General features: G+C 32.0%; 1 long non-coding RNA gene and 1 pseudogene across 2 annotated transcripts; both read left to right on the forward strand.

Moving 5' to 3' along the window:
- The first annotated feature begins 510 nt into the window (after positions 1–510).
- LOC133785481 (WPP domain-interacting tail-anchored protein 1-like) lies at positions 511–1,396 on the forward strand (annotated as a pseudogene).
- A 1,555-nt stretch (positions 1,397–2,951) lies between these two features.
- LOC133782551 (uncharacterized) lies at positions 2,952–8,837 on the forward strand. 2 transcript variants are annotated; one of them, XR_009870572.1, is made up of 6 exons: positions 2,952–3,462; positions 3,722–3,786; positions 4,268–4,353; positions 4,822–4,959; positions 5,859–8,151; positions 8,573–8,837. It is a non-coding gene; the product is annotated as an uncharacterized LOC133782551 (long non-coding RNA). The 2 variants fall into 2 exon arrangements; XR_009870573.1 differs by lacking the exon at positions 5,859–8,151 and having other exon boundaries at positions 3,151–3,462.
- The last annotated feature ends 881 nt before the right edge of the window (positions 8,838–9,718 follow it).

Raw genomic sequence — 9,718 nt, forward strand, 5'->3', positions numbered from 1 at the left:
TATCTTCATTCCTTTGCTTGTATCCATTTTTGCATCAAAAAGCAAGTTTGTTGAAATCAAACTTTCATTCAATCTGAGCTCTTTTTATATCTTTTTTTTTTTACCAATTCCACGCACTTAATATCCTTTTCCACCATCAATATTTTCACTTCATGATCAACATATTTGTTGTTTGCATTCCATCTTCCGTTAAAAACTACAAATAATATTATCTTGTCCATTTCCTGCAATAAAAAATAACACAACCATGAGAGCTTATTCCTTTATCTTGGATATAAATTTAAAAAAAAAATCAATTCAATATACTTTTTGCATTAACTCCACTTAACTTAAGGCAAACACAATTTTGCAAAACTAGGTGTCAATTATATTTGTGACTCAATAAGAAGAATCAAAGTAATGCAAAAGATGTTTATCATGAAGATGAAGATAATAATGTTATTTTACAACAAAATTTAAACCTCCAACATTCAATGGCTAAAAATTTAAACTAATACTTTCATAATTTACACCATTGGTCTTAAAATTAGAATGCAATCTGCTGAACAACAAAGACATATTTTGAGGATGCTGGAGAAATCTTTGGCAAGAGAAATGGATCACGAAAAGAAAATGATAGAATTAAGACAAGTTGAAGAAGAACTAAATCAAAGGCTGGTCTCCTCAGAACAAGAAGTATACTGCATGGGAGATGAAACAGAAGATGTTTGGGAAAGATTGTTTGAGGCAGATAATATGGCTGTGGTTTCAATGGGAATTTCAAAAGAGGTGTTGGGTCAATTCCAGATACTCCAGCTAAGTTTGAATAGTTCAGCTCAACAAGAGACTCAGCTAAGATCAAAGCTTGAAGGTTCCGAGGAAGACCTGAAGGCTAAAGAAAATTCTTTAAGCAAGTTGGAAAGCAGCAATGCAAAATTTAATGACTTGCTTGTTGCACAGACAAACGAACTAAAATCCAAATTGAGAGACGCTGAAGATAATTAATTCTTGCCAATTCAGAAGCCTTTACTTTGGGTGAAATGGTCAACTTGCTTGAGAAAGAGCTGAAAGAATATAAGTTTCTGCTGCTGAATGCAAAGTCTTCTACAAATGGTAGTCAGGAAGAGCTTAATGCTCTATGTTGCAGAATCAATGAAATGGAAAATGTTATTGCAGATTCTAAAGTAAGGATATGTAAAGTAGAAAGTAGGGCTGAAAATGCTGAAACCAAGTGACCAATATGGAGCTTAATGAAGAGCTGGGCCTTCTTAAGTGTGGTGATGGTGCCTCTGACAAGGTTGATTCCCTTGAGAGGCAGTTAAGAGAGTCTGATCTTCAGCTAGAATGTGCAATCACATATGCCAAATCTAGTCAAGAGAAGCAAAACCTACTGTATTCTACAATAGCTGAGCAGTGAGGGCAGAGAAGCCAAACAAAGGAGTTTTCATTGGAGGAGCGGGAGATTCTACCATTGGAGCATTACTGTGAGAAGTGTCGGAAGCCATTGAAGAATCAAGCAAGTAAAAGAAACAAGGGAAAGTTGAAGAAGAGGATCGATGATTTGGCTGATACCATGTAAAGAATAGAAAGTGTTTGATAAAAGCTCTGATCAAGTAATGGATTGAGCTACTGAGCTTTGTATTTATAGAGTTTCACTAATACACCAAAACAATATTTAACAGCTGTAACCAAACACATTTGTTCATTTAGCTAAACAGTTACATAAAAACAAACTCTAAATTAATTTAACAAAACCTAAGTATAATATCTAACACAATCACCCCAAACAACGAAAGCTTTCATTGAGTTCAAGCTACAAACCTTCAACTTAAATGTCATGATAAAATCTAATTCCTTGTTCAAGCGGACGGCAGGTGGTTGTTTACTTAGATCAAGACCTGGTCTGTGAGGTTGAGTAATTCCTGCAGAACTCACATGTACAAACCTACAGAAAATATAAAATCAATTAAACCAATAATTTTGGACAAAAAGGTACAAGAATAATGATCCCAGAAATGACCATCACACATGTCAAACATCAGAGAGGTTTAAGAATTCATTACAGCATATCTAATTCCAAATCAAAGAGCCAAATATAGCATTAACATAAAAAACATATAAATCCAAAAGTCATATAAACAAACATCAACAAATATAGTGGCCAACACTTAGCTATACCAGAAATTACTAGTTTACATAGAGGCATTTTATCAAACACCTAGCACTATAAATTTATGAAAATGAAGAAAAACTCTCCATGATAATGATAATGATCCCAGTGGCAGTGGCAGACGGATGATTGTTCTGTGTAGGGAGGTGTAGTGACAATAACATAGACAACAATTCAGAAATTTGAAGAACTCACCAATTGGATGACAAAGTTAGGGTGTCAATGACATAGGGAATGGAGTTGATCATGGTGAAAGAATTAATTAATGTTATTCGATTTATTTTTCTCTTATATTCCTCTTTCACGATCCAAATACTATTTAAATCTTAATTTTTTTTAACACGCAACTCCTTAACACAAGGAGTCCACCAATCCATTAACCAGAAATAAAACCATACACCAAACAATGATTAAATGATGCATGAGTTTTGCAATAACATCTTCACAGTTTTTTTGAGTAATTTTAACAAACACTTAGAAGACATTTTAAATTGTGTATAATATGGAATATTCAATTTCATATAACTACACTAAATTTTTATACACATATGTATTTATATGTATGATCGCAACAAACGCATACACTTCAAAAAATTAAAAAAAAATAAAAATTGAGGAAGGAGGAAGAGAGAAATTCAGTCTCAAAAGAATGAAAAACTCACCAAACAAATAATAAGGGTGGCAATGGCGAAGGAACAGAAGTGCAATAGTGAAGGATCAGTGACAATGACAATGATAGAGGTGGTTGTGCAGTGGAGATGGTGGTGGAAAATCGATGGAAGAGGGAGAAAACTTATGTTGAGAAGAGCTAATTAGGTGTATTTGAGTAAGGGTAGTATAAAAAATATCACTATAAAACCGCGTATAAATTAATTAGATATTGTTGCTGGGTATATTTAGTTAATGAACCCTAAAAACGGGTAAATACGAAGTTTCCCCTAAATTATTTTTAAATTCCCGTAATTATGCTTGTTCTGAAGACAGCCCAATGAAAAGAATGTGCCTTAAAATAGTCGAGGCGCAGTTTGGACGTCTTAAAAAGAATTTAATGTGCGCCATTAAAACCTCGTTTTAAAAAAATTAAAAATAAAAGGTGACATTTTATTGTCTTGAAACTAACCCTAACTAATTTATTGCTCTGAGTCGTTCTCTCTCTCTCTCGCGATCTTGGAAACTAAGCAAACGATGAGGATGAACTCTCTCACTCACGGACGAACAGCGCTGGGCTCTACGGACGTCTCTTGCCTCCTTTTCCATTATCGCTAGTCTGGGCTTCAACTCGTTGTGGAATCTGAGAACCCATTAAAATCCAGGTTAGTATATTTCCCTCCCCTGGTACATGATTTTTGGTTTGAAAATCATAAGTTAGTTTTGTTATTTGATAGGATTGGCTCCTCTTTAAATTTTTAGGATTTGGGTTGTTGATGTATTTGCCATTATGCCTTAAGGTACAGTATTCTTTAAAATAAAATAATTTGCATTGGGTTCACTGGTTCATTTTTTTTTTTCTTCAATTTTTCAATCTCGTTGATTTTCAATTAAAGATAGATAATGATTTCTTTTTTCTCACAGTATATAGCTTTTTGAATGCAATTATTTGAAGTGGGAGCATTACAATTGGTCCCCTAAAGTTTGAGGTAATTTCCAAAAAGAACTAAGATAATTTTGATTCTTTTAATGCTTCTGTGTCGCTTTGTTTATAAAATTGGGCTCACCAAATTAGTTATTCATCAAATAAAAATTATATATACATGCCATGAACTTTGAGTTTTAGACCTGATTGGCCCACGTACAGTATTTGATTTTGTTTATTTGGCGTTAGGCCATAAGGAACAAGACCTACAGAGAAGTTTATTTGATACCGCATTTTGTTTTACAAGTCACAATATTATTTGTGTTATGCAGATTTATATATATGTATATATATATATACACATATGGATTTCAGACTTTTTCTCTTCTGCTTATTTTCTCTGGTGCATTCTTGATGATCTGAGGTTGTTTTATGGTCATGAGAATTTTTTTTTTCCTTTTACTTCTATAGGCTGGGATCTAATATGTTCTTTTGTGCATAACTTCTTGAATACAAATTAGCGATATTGATTGTCTTTGTTGCAGGGTGTTGATAAGAAGAGAGTGGTAATCGTAGGAAGTGGTGTGGTTGCTTCTTTTCTAGCTCTGTCTCATGTTGTCCACATCGATCAGTAAGTTTCCATTTTTGTGAAACATTTTGTAAAAAAATTGCTTTATTTGCAGTTGTAATTTTTATTGGGTTGAATGATTACCCTTTTTAACAACATTTATTTATATTTATGCATAATACATGAATTTATTTGTGTTTGTAAGGAATAATGAGTTAAGAATAAGTTGTCTATACTTATCAATACTAATACAGTTGGTGATTGTGTCCAATTAGTTATATGTTGTGGGTATGTCTCCAGAATATGCCCTGAATGGAATTTTCTCTGTCAAGTCTGATGTGTACATAGTTTTGGATTTCTACTACTAGAGATTGCGACTGGCAAAAAGAACACCATAGGAAATCTCTCTCTAATTGAACTTGTAACTTTACAATTTTACTTAATCCGAGTGAGCGTGTTATGATATATTTTCATACACTAATTTGAACTTGATTTCTAATTTTGTTGGTATATAAATTGAAAATGAATAAGTGATTGGAATTTGTGGAAAAAAGAAGAAAGCATGTAGTCTTGGTTGAAATCAGAAAGAGAGCGAGCATGGAACAATGAAACAGAGAGGTTGTTTGTTGCAAGCTGAGACAGCAGTTGTGTAAAGTTCATTACTTGAAGGTACATACAGAGTTTCCCTATTTTTCTGTTCTCTTTCTACATTTCATGCAATATTGGTGATATTGATTTCGGGGTTTGTGGTTTTTTTTTTCTTTTATTGGCTGGATTTTTAATCTTTATTTGATATCGTTTTTCGTAGTGGTAGTATTTCATTGATGTCTATCATGGGATTGTTGATAATAAGATACAAAGTGAAATGTAGAATGGACAAAAAAAAATTTTGATCATTAATATGTTGGTATGTACACACATATATTTGGGTTTTGTTTGTGAGACATTTTATAGCTAATGGTTGCACTGAGAGACTAGCATTGTTAAGAGAGTGAATACCCATATTAATTTTTTTTTGTAGACTATGGCTACTTGGCTTCATTTCTTTCATCAACTGGTACTTATTTTGATGGTCAAATTATGTATGGAATACTACACTGCACTCATATGCATTATGTACGGAACACTACACTACACTCATATAACCACTTCTCTTACCCTTGCACGTGAATCATGCATATAGAATGTTTTCAGTTTTGAGAAGTGGTCACTCCATGCACTATTGTGATGTGATATACTGCTGCTGTTTTATCAGATTTCCTAGATACAAATATATACATAAATGTTTCTTAATCAGTGATTCAATATTATACTTCACACTTGGAATAATTTTATTGGTTTGAGCCACTGATAAATTACTGTTATTCGTAATATCTTTAATATAATATTGAGTGCTTAATTTTATTTTCTTGTTTTAGTTTTAGTACCTTAGTTTTGTTTTCTTGTTAACCACCTTAGTTTTATCCTCTGATTTTTATGCTAGTGTTGATATTGTTTCTAGCTTTCGGTTCTCTTAGTAGAATTTTAATTATTATAGTTTTATATGAAATTTCGGATCTCTACTGCAGTGCCTATAATAAATATTGGGGATAAAGTAGCAGCTACACTTGGTCACAACAAGATTGTTGGGGGGGAGGCATGCTTCTTTGCTTGTAATTGTAGATGCTTCATACATAACAGTTTTTTTTTTTCGATATATGCTATCATTTTTATTGTGAAATATAGGATTAGAAATAGTGAAGTACTGAAGTTTATTATCTTATTGAAGTTGAGAATATCTTAATAATGTAGAGGTTTTAAGGAGCTTAGCATCATGTGTCTTTGTATAAATTTTTCATCACGAAAAGAATTTAGTGTTTATTATCAAATTTGTGTGTGAATTATTTAATTTTTTTATTGTGATATTTTGATAAGGAATTTTGATGTATATTAGTCTCTATTGAAATTTAAATTTGAAAAATATAGCTGCATTTAAAAAAAAAAAAATTAATTTAAAAAAAAAAAATTAACTTTTAAGGGCACTCAATGTGTGTCCCAATAACATTGAACTCTTGCTTGTTCATTCAACGAAATCTTTATGGACGTGCATTGCGCATCCTAAAAAAATTATTTTAGTGCATGCGACAAGCTCCAAAAAGACACTCAACGAATTTGACGCGCACTGCTCTCTCTAAAATCACTCTAAAATCATTCTTTTAGGGCATGCAATGTGTGCTCGCCCTACAAAACTTCACTTTTTGCGGCTCTGTTATTGAGGGCGCGCAATGCGAGTCTTAAATTTTTTTTTTTTGTAGTGTTGGTTCCTCTTCTGATAATGAACAGGCGGGTGATGTTGAGCTTACCTGCCCAAAAAAATGAGCATTATAAGTTGGAATGCTCGAGGTTTGGAGTCATTGGGCATTCAAACAACTCTCTCTTCTTGTTAGGCAGCACAAGCCATTTGTTTTATTTATTTATGAAACAAGGCTTATTAATGGCTCTGTAAATAGATTTAAGAATATGGTGCATTTTGATAATGACTTTGAAGTCCTAGAAGGAACCTGGAGGGAGGGTTAATTTTGTTATGGGTAGATGATGTAAATATTAATATTTCATCTAATTCTCTTAACCATATAGATTGTTATGTAACTTTTTCAAATGATGCTTCATGATATTTGTGTAAAGTCCCAGAATTTTACTTAGTTAGATAGTAGTAGTAGTAGTTATAGTATAATAGTTACTGTGGATTTTGGTTCAAACCGGGACTTAGTTGAACACTCGTAGCAACACCTATAGATTTTATAAGTTTAACCTATAGTTTAAGAATATTAATTATAATATAAGGTTTGATTAATATAGCTGATTATAAAGATATCATTTATTATAGTATAAGGTTTAGATAGAACTAATAAGATCATGATACTTGTCGTGTGCATGTTTATTAAAGATTTAAGTATTTTGATGAATAGTTTAATTAAAAAGAAAGATCTAGAAGCTCTAGAACCTTTCAGCAACTTTAAAATCGTATTATGACTCAGTCACAGCTGTTTATCCAATTCAAATTAAGCTGATAAAGTGCAATTACGTGTCTAATATTTCAACGTATGCCGATATATCGCAGCTATAGGGGCGATATATCGCCGCACGGGAGATACGAAAAACATGTCAACTTCGTACAATCGAATTCACGAGCACTCGGGACATGGGGCCAGACGATATATTGCCTAGGGTGGGCGATATATCGGCCCTAGGACCACTTTCTCAAACGTTGTAGAAACCGAGCTTGATTCATCCCTAATAGTCTCTGAATGTATTTGACCGAGTCTTAAGCACCTGTTGAACGAATATTCAAATATTTTTCAATTAATATTCAGTATTTTATTCAAGCTAAAAGAAGATATTTTCACACCTTGAACTTTATAAATAGGACTAGACCTAGTACCTAGCCATTTCTCTCATTCTTCAAGCTGTGTTCAGAGCCTTCAAGTTGTTAGGATTACTTTAAAGTGATAAACATTTTGTGATTAAAGCTTTATCATCTTAAGCTTTATAAACACTTGAGAAGTGAGATATAGAGTGTGTTTTCAATATCGAGGTGTAGATCGGTTCTACTACATCCAAATGTATTCCTATTCTTAAGTTCATTTTTGTATGAACCTTTAGTTTCTTTTAGTTTTCTTTACTCAAATCCTAACTCATTGTTTTGGATTCTTGGTTATGTATTTAAGTTATTTGAACTTAAGGTTTCTTTTCGGTAAGCTTTTTCTTGGTGGTTTAGTTCTCTTCTTTATCCTCTCTTATCTTTAGAAATACTTACCATTCTTGTTGTTGGTTTTAGGAGCGTTCCAAATTTTGTCCTTGTTCTCAAATATCCCGGTGTTGGTAAGGAAAATAGGATAGATTTTATGTGCTTTTATGTTTTGATATGTTTATGTATGATATGTTTTAGTTTTTGAGCATATAATTGTTTAGACAACAAGCATATAATTTGTTTAGATAACAAACATATAACATGTTTAGATAACAAGTCCCAATAATATATTCCTTGGGCATATGATTGTTTAGATAACGAGCCCCATAAATTTATATGATTTGTTTAGATAACTAAGTCTCGTAAATTTATGGGCATATGATTGCTTAGCTAGCAAGCCTCAAAAAGTATGATGACTATTATAATGCATGATTTATAGTTATATGTTTTGTAGTCTTATGTTTATGTTTTATGTTATATGTGCTAGTAGATTTTCCTTGCTGGGCATTAGGTTCACTTCTTTATTTATTTATTTTTTTTTATATGATGCAGGAAAATAGTTATGACGGCGGAAGGATTCTTGGTAGCTTGGCTTGTATATTAAGGATGAATCGATGGAATGCGTGACGATTTGAGGACGGCGTTTTTTTTAGTCTCTTTAAATTATGTTTTTATGTATTTTTCGCATTTAGTTTTGTAAACAATTTCCTTTAGTTTAAAATTATATTTTATTTTAAAACAATGGGATCCCATACTGCTCATTTATATATTTCAATATTTATTTTGGAGTTTTTAATAAAGTTATGAATATTTCTTATGTATGTTTTCTAAAAAATAATGGCTAAGTCTAGTAGTTTTAATGGTCCAAAGTCTTAGAATTAGTTGGGTCATTATAATTTGTCTCTGGTTTCTATGATTTTCCTTATGCTAATAATCACTCTCTTTCTTGGTCTTTATTATCTAAGTTATATGATGTTGTTCTTCTTTTACCTTGGCTTATTATTGGTCATTTGAATGCTAACCTATTTTCTGGTTATAAACTTAGTAATGCTAGGCCTTCTCAACAAATTATGAATGACTTCAATGACATTATTAATAAATTTTCATTGTTTCCTAGCTGCCTTATTCTGTGTCCTAGATATACCTAGTCTAATAATACTACTTTTGAGGTTTAGATTGGTGCATTGTAAATAATAACTTGCAGGATATTTATCCTTCTGCTTCTCTCTTTCTTTTAGGGATTTATGGCTCGAATCACCATGCTCTCAAGTTAGTACTTATGATTTTATTGTAAATAGAAGATCTTGTAAAAAATGTTTTCTTTTTTAAAATATTGGCTTACTGAGCATTCCTTTTATAATAATAATTCTTATCCTTTATCCTCTTTATTGTCTTGACAAAATGGTTGTACTTTATCTCTTAAAAAAAGGAATCACTTTTCGTTTCATCCTTTTCGTAATTGTATCGTTCAAACTAAGTTAACTAATCTACAAAGCAATGTACCTTTTACTTCTCAAACTCTTATTACTATTAAGTAGCTTCAATCTTAGCTCGATGCACTTCTGTACAAAGAGGAACTGTATTAGAAACAAAGATCCAGGCTTAGCTATCTTAATGCTGGAGATAAAAATACTAAGTTTTTTCATAAGAAAGCTTCTCATAGAAATAAGATTAACACTATTTGAGGTTTATCTTTAG

This window comes from Humulus lupulus, chromosome 6 (assembly GCF_963169125.1).
Source record: "Humulus lupulus chromosome 6, drHumLupu1.1, whole genome shotgun sequence".
Taxonomy (NCBI): domain Eukaryota; kingdom Viridiplantae; phylum Streptophyta; class Magnoliopsida; order Rosales; family Cannabaceae; genus Humulus; species Humulus lupulus.